Source organism: Macrotis lagotis, chromosome 2 (assembly GCF_037893015.1).
Source record: "Macrotis lagotis isolate mMagLag1 chromosome 2, bilby.v1.9.chrom.fasta, whole genome shotgun sequence".
NCBI lineage: Eukaryota > Metazoa > Chordata > Mammalia > Peramelemorphia > Peramelidae > Macrotis > Macrotis lagotis.
This window is the reverse complement of record NC_133659.1, coordinates 25,998,615-26,006,403: the sequence shown is the minus strand read 5'-3', so window position 1 is coordinate 26,006,403 and position 7,789 is coordinate 25,998,615. Positions and strand designations below refer to the sequence as shown.

At 37.4% G+C, this 7,789-nt stretch overlaps 1 non-coding gene across 1 annotated transcript; it reads left to right on the top strand.

The window, feature by feature from the left end:
* Positions 1-1,766: 1,766 nt before the first annotated feature.
* On the top strand, positions 1,767-1,874 carry LOC141515636 (U6 spliceosomal RNA). Its single transcript, XR_012476398.1, has one exon. It is a non-coding gene; the product is annotated as a U6 spliceosomal RNA (small nuclear RNA).
* Positions 1,875-7,789: the final 5,915 nt, after the last annotated feature.

Sequence of the window (7,789 nt, the reverse complement as noted above, 5' to 3'; positions counted from 1 at the left end):
CAGGAAATAACTAGTGACTCAGGAAATTCCCATTGATTAAAAAAAAAAAGAGTGACAACAGAAAAAAAGGGAAAAGAGTCTTCACAGGAAAAACCTCAAAGGAAAACAAATAGAAAGGACAAAGAAATAAGCAAAATTAAAAAGGAGGTGGGGGGCAGCTAGGTGGTGTAGTAGATTAAACACCTGGGTTCAAATCCAGTCTCAGACACTTAATGATTACCTAGCTGTGTGGCCTTGGGCAAGCCACTTAAACACACTTGCCTCGCAAAAAAAAAAAAAAAAAGGTGGGGGGATACAATCACTCTAAGCAAAATGGGATAAAAAAGAAGTGGGGAAGCGACTACTCAATCCCCTAGCAGATGGAATAGTTGGGTTTTTTTTAGAATTTCCTCAAAGGTTAGAATTATATAGCAAAGCCCTGGAATCAAGCTCCCTCTCTAAGGCCACATCTTACATTTCCATTCCATTAGATTCTTCACAACTCTGTCAATTACAGTTAATATTCCCTGTATGTGATCGATACAGGGTGATTAGCAACTTACTGTCATTTAACTGAGTGACATCAATTAGCTTTTACAAAGGGATTTACTGAGAAAAAACAGCAAGAACGGAAGTTCCCATCATTCCCTCAAATCCTGGGCAACTCAGACCTATATCACTCCAGTCCCCGGAAAGAGTAGTTGCTACAGATGCAGCCGGAAGCTACAAAGCACTGATACCCAGCAAGCCCCCTTCTAAATGCAACACAGTTATTCTGGTACTATTGGCAACTGAGTCTGATTCAATGCTGTTCTGAATCCTAGAGGTCACTTCTCATGGCTGCACTGATAGCTAATTTTACATCTATTGAGATCTCACAGAGTCTAAGCCTTGCCCATTCCAACTCTAATTGGTGTCTATCCTTTGTACCCAAAGAGGATCACAATGACATCACTATACTGGAGTCAAGGTAAAATATTTCCCACTGTGGCTGATCAGACCAAACAAGCTCACAAGGTTCTACTACAGATTGGGCACAAATAGTTCATATAAACAGTTGGAGTGGAGGAAACTGGCACATTTCTCATTTCTTTTGAGCTACTGTAATTCTGCTTTGCTTATAGAGAACAGCGCCCTTTTCAATGCAGGCATAGAAACCTGTGCCAATGTTTCCAGTCTCTCATAATAGATTCCAGAGTTCTTCAGAGAGACCTTGAGAGTGTCCTTTTATCACTTTTTCTGACTTTTGTATGAGTCCTTGCCTTATGTGAGTTATCCATAAAATAGTCTTTTTAGGCAATCATATGGCATTTGAACAATGTGGCCAGCCCATCAGAATTGCACTCTGATGTTTAAATGCTTGGCAGTTCAGCTAGGAAAGGACCTCATTGTCCCAAATTTATCTTGTCAGCTGATCTTCAGAATCTCTGAGAAGGTAAGAGGCAGCTATAGCTTTTAAGTTTCAGTTAGCCCAAGGGAGCATTGAAAACACAAAGAAGAGACGACTCTGGGAAGAAAATTTTTTTTAATTTTTTTCCAATTACATGCAAAGGTAATTTTTTCAACATTCATCCATTTGCAAGTTTATGGGTTCCACATTTATCTACAACCTTCCCTTCCCCCCCCCCATAGCAACAAACAATCTGGTAAAACTTGTACGTGTACAGTTGTGAGTTGTGTTTAATATATTTCCAAATTAGTCATATTGTAAAAGAGGAATTAGAAGGGGGGGAGACAATGAGAAAGAAAGAAACAACATAAAAGAAATTTTTAAAAAGTGAATACAGGTACTCGCTTCAGCAGTACATATACTAAAATTGGAACAATACAGAGAAGATTAGCATTGGCCCCTGCGCAAGGATGACACGCAAATTCATGAACTGTTCCATATTTTTTATTGTCTGATCTTGTTACCTCTTAGATTTCTTGTCTCTTCTCTAAGGATATGATTTCTCTCTCATCACACCCAATTTGGATCAAGGTACAACATGGAAACAAAGTAAAGACTGACAGAGTGCTTTCTGTTGGGGGGGGGAGGGAAGCAAGATTGGGGGGAAATTTGTAAAACTCAAATAATATCTTTAATAAAAATAAATTAAAAAAAAAAGTGAATACAGTATATTTTGCTCTCTATTCAGACTTCATAGGACTGTTTTGGTTGCTTTTTTCCCGCCCTGGATGTGGATGTCATTTTCTATAACAGGTCTCTCAGAGTTGTCTGGACTCATCAAACTGATGAGAGAAGCTGCATCCATCACAGTTGATCCAACTCACAATGTTGCAGTTAATTAAGGTACAAAGTTCTCCTGATTCTGCTCACTTCATTCAGCATTAGTTCATACAATTCTTTCCAGGTTTTTCTTAAATCCAGCTGTTCATAATATCTTATAGAATAATAGTACTCCATAGGATTTACATACCATAACTTGTTCAGTCATTTCCTCAATTTCTGATTCTTTGTTCCTTCAAAAAGAGCTTTTGGACATGTGGGCCTTCTGAAAATAAATTTTTAAAAAGGAAACAGGAGATGGAAGAGGAAGGAGGCAAAATATAAAGTCATTTTTCTTAAAATTGGACACAACAGGTGAAGCTTAGTCAAAGGGATGAAGAGAAAAGCCAGTAATTCTTAAATCTCACTCTTCTGAGAAGGAAAGGATAAATACTATCATCTTCAGGTTCCCTATTTAGTATGGATAGGACAGCGAGGAAAACACATGATCTAGATAGACTATTCCATAGTTGTTGGTCAGTCATTTTCAGTCATGACCCATTTGGGTTTTCTTGGCAAAAATACTGGAGTGATTTGCCATTTCTTTCTCCAGCTCATTTTACAGATGAGGAAACTGGGGTAGACAGAGTAAAGTGACTTGCCCAGGGTCACACAGCTAGTAAGTGTCTGAGACCAGATTGAGTTCAGAACTCCAGGCCTAGAACTGAATCTACTATGCCTCCTAAAGGCCCATCACAAAGTAGTAAAAGTTTTATTTAACACTTCAGTTCTGTGACCATGGATCACTTTACCTTTCGAAGTACTGTCTTCATCTATAAAAATGACAATAATACAAACGACTTAGCTTGTTTTCTGGTTGTGAGGTTCAAATGAGGTAATACATCAGGTATTCTCAAAGTCTTTAATATCTTTCTTTTTATCACCCACTGACATTTATTTATTTTCCAGTTACCTGCAAAGATAGTTTTCAACATTCAACCTTGTGCAAGCTTTTGAATTCCACATTTTTCTGCCACCTCCTCTTCCCTCCCCTCTCTCCATGGTAGCAAACAACTTGATATAAGCTGTATATATAAAATCATGTTTAAGAAATTTCTGTATTAGTCATGTTGTGAGAAAGAAAGAAAAAACATAAAAGAAATTTTAAAAGTGAAAATAGTATGCTTTATTCTGCATTCCTAATTCATAGTTTCTTCTCTGAATGTGGATGGCATTTTCCTTAACAAATCTCTCAGGATTGTCCTTAATCACTGAACTACTGAGAGAAGTTACTTCCATTATTATTATCTCATAATATTGCTGTTCAGGTATGCAATGTTCTCCTGGTTCTGCTCACTTCACTTAGTATTAGTTCATGCAAGCCTTTTCATACTTTTCTAAAGTCAGACCACCCATGATTTCTAACATTTATATACCATAGTTTGGTCAGCCATTCCCCAAATTATGGACATTATAAGAAGTATTTCAGAAAATTTCACAAATATACCTATTAGTTAGCCTTAGCCTTATAATGTATGTTTCCTCCTTATCCCTTTTAATTAGATTTTTTTCTATCAATCATCTTAGTCTTTTCAGCTTTTTTAAAAAATAAGGTTCAGAAAGAAACAGTACTAGAAGGGGCAGTGGATAAAGCACTGGCCCTGGAGTCAGGGTGCCTGAGTTCAAATTCGGCCTCAGACACTGGATAACTACCTAGCTGTGTGGCCTTGGGCAAGCCACTTAACCCCATTGCCTTGCAAAAAAAAAAAAGAAAAGAAAAGAAACAGTACTAGAACAAGTCATTATTCTGCTCTAGCAGGTGCATGGGAATTACTGCCAACCCCAAATCACTTAGTGAGAGGCTAGGGTGCGGGGGTCCAGCCTCCACGGGGTCCTTGGAACCTGACAGGAGGGAGAGAGTCAGCGAAATGAGTTGAGTCAACAGGTGGGTAAAGGCAGGAGCAGGTTGACTGACAGTCAGCTGCTTAGATTTATTTTTATAGTCTCAGAATTATATGAAACAAGCAAACTAAAATCATTTCCTTGGTTACAAAAGTATACAATTTTCATCATTAATCATATAGTTCATATGGTTACAAGTTTGATCATATAGTGGTTACAAGTGTGATTATCAATCATGTAATTAATTTTCTTGTCCCTGCTCAGACCGTGATGACTTCAACCTGCCTGTTGCCTAGTTTGTTGCTGCACAGTAAAGTTATTGATTAAACAGAACTTTCCTTAGAATAATCTTTGATATAATTTGTTTAATGGAATGCTTCTATGGTTTTGTACTGCATATGTAATGTTTTTTGATATGCTCCCTTGACAACCTATAGTGAGGGTAGCTATGCTCGTCCACCTGTCCATTGACTCCTTCAATAACTAATTTTCCTTTCAGCCCTTGTTGGTAGATGCTACGGTTTCTATGACTTTTTATTCTTTCCCAAAACTAAGGCTGTTAGAGTTCACATATTGGTCACCTATACTAACTATTCTCTCACCATCTTTATCATATATTCCTGTGTATGATAAGGGGGGGAAAAACTGTTAATTTCCCTGGAATTCTATCTGACCCATCTTGTATCTGGTTTCCCTGTATATATTCTGACATCTCCCTGGAACTCCCAGTGCTGTATCTTCCAAAGATTTCATAATGCTGAAGCCTTTTGTAAGCCTCAGGGAGAGGCAATCCTGTTTTGGACAGAGTTCACAATCTGTTTTATTCAAGGAATTTCTCTGAAATCCTTCCTTTATAGTCATTCCACTATTAGGATGAATAAGTTTTGCAATCAATAATAGACCTATAAATATGGGTATATATGGAATCCCTATATATATTGAAGAAGGAAATATTGTTCCATCAGGCAGTGTGACTGCCCTGAGTCTTCTTGCCGCGACTGTGTCAAACAGCTTAGAGACCCTGGCTCCCAACACTAGGGTCCCAGAGGGCAGCCCCTAATCATTCCCTCCAGGTCCCAGCCAGGTCTGTGAACCTGAGGTGCTATAATAGTTTGTTTCAACATTACATTATTAATTGCATTGTTTGCATGTTGTCTTCTTAATAAGTTCCTGAGCTTCTTGAAAGTAGGGATTCTTTTTTGCCTTTCTTCGAAAACTTTGCTTAGCATAATACCTGGAGATAGTAGGCAGTTGAAGTAATATCACTTATACGCCCTACCAGCAGATTTCTCTCAATGATTATCAGTAGATATGTTAATAAATCAGACTTATTTAGTTTTTAGAAACAAGTATTTACTAAAATGCAATCATAAAAATATTTTTATTAAAAATATCCCCCAAGGGGCAGGTAGGTGGCACAGTGGATACAGTACTGCCCCTGGAGTCAGGGGTACCTGAGTTTCAAATCTGGCCTCAGACACTTAATAATCACTTAGCTGTGTGGCCTTGGGCAAGCCACTTAACCCCATTTGCCTTGCAAAAAGAAAAACCTAAAAAATAATAATAAAAATATCCCCCAGAACTGGTGGTACATTCCCCCACAGGTACATACAAATGGGTTCAAGTTAAAAAAAGAGGGTATTTACATCACCTGGTTACTGATGAGGTTTTTTCCCTTGCCCTTCATATGCATGAAATTCTCCTTAGCCATGGTGAAGATGCCGATCCTTGTAGAGTCTTGAACCTGCCTTTCCTCAATTTGTCTACTTTGTCCTTTCCTCCTAATGCACATGCTACCACCAGTTGCTGCTATACCAAGATAAGAAGTTCAAATCCTCCAGACTTCCAAAGTTCACCATTGTGGTTGAGGATGGATAGGGAGGTGGTAGATACAAAGGCTCTTCTCCTTCCCCTCTCTAAGAGATTCACTCTTAGGGGTTTGGCTGGTACTGCTCTCTCCTCTAAGCTGACAAGCACACAAATGCTCAGGTTCAAATTAGCGTGCTGTTTTACAGAAGACCCAAAGCAAGTGACTGAGGCTTATCAACCAATACCGATAGACTTCTGGTCGAGAATTATTTCATTTTATTTCTCAGTCTTCATTCCTTCCAAAACAATCAACTGGGCTACTCAAATACAGTCTGATGTCTTGGATTATTTGATCAATTGATTAAAAAGATACATTATAACCTGATTAAAGTAGTTATGGTAGTGGGATGGGATGCTTGATTGATTGCCTGGATCCATCCCCATTATCTTATTTCTATTTTTCATTTTTATTTTATATTGTGATGAATATTGTCCAGGAGAATAAAAGGGGTTGCTTCTCTATCCACCATTTGCTATCAAGTAGAAGCTATTATACCTTCCAACCAGAATGATTATCTTGAGCCATTTTGTTCTCATTAGTGAAAATTCTATTCCTACCCCAAAACAGTCACAAACTGAAGCATTTTGCTTCTGCATCTTAGATAGTTTTCTATCCTGCTGTTATACATGTGTCTCACTTCCACTTCCCATCTCTTACAAGAGAAATTAAAATAAACCAATATGACATTGTTTCTAGGAAAGGGGTATGGCAATCAAGAACCCATCTCTAAGACTTCCCAGACCATAACTCCCCTCTCTGGCCATCACTCCCCTATATGTGTTATCTCTCACATTAGAATGTAAGCCCCTTGAAGTCAAGGAATGTCTTACCTTTGTATTTTAATTTAATTTAATTTAATTTTATTTTATTTTTTTAGGGTTTTTTTGCAAGGCAAATGGGGTTAAGTGGCTTGCCCAAGGCCACACAGCTAGATAATTATTGTGTCTGAGACCGGATTTGAACCTAGGTACTCCTGACTCCAGGGCTGGCGCTTTATCCACTGTGCCACCTAGCCACCCCTGTATTTTTATTTTTATCAATTAGTGCAACACCTAAAAATTAGTAAGTACTTATATAATTTTTATTCATTATTTCCTATGGTCATCTCTTAAGACTTTGCTGAAAGTATCTTCAAAACGACCCCAATAGCAATCAAAATGGTAGCTATAGTATATAGATCTGGTATGTAGATGGTATATAGATCTCATCCTATCGCTGTGCAGTTTTAATTTCTTCTGCTAGGTTCCTATGTTTTAATTTTTTTCATTTCATGTGGTTTAGATAATATGAATATTTAATAAAGTGACATCTCTTAAAATGTTGTCCACAATTCTTTTTATAATAATGTTTTGTCCCAGGACATTTTATTTCCTGAATTCTCAAAGATATTTGGGATAGAGGGTGAGTTTATGAATAGTACAAAGATTTTTCATCCATTAGAGAGCTTCTGGTATACAATTCTAGTCATTCAACTGCACCTTTCCAATCAATACTAAATTTTTGCAGCTTATTATAATTAAATACACAAAATTTTCACCACTTCATTGTATAATCTGCAAATCTGCACCAATCAATAAGTCTAGCTTCCTTAAAGATAACATTTCTATCATTTCTGGTGACACTGTCTGATCCAGAATTGTTACCTAACTGTACTCCACCCCCCAATTCTATCAACAAATCTGCATGACTCATTTATATGATATTTCTTTGTTGGCATAGCATTGGTTGAATTCATGTGGGTTTCACTATGGAACATTGTTTGAGTGATTCTTTTTGTATTTCATAAGCTTTATTAAGAGAAAAAAACTTTAATCTATGTCCAACAAACC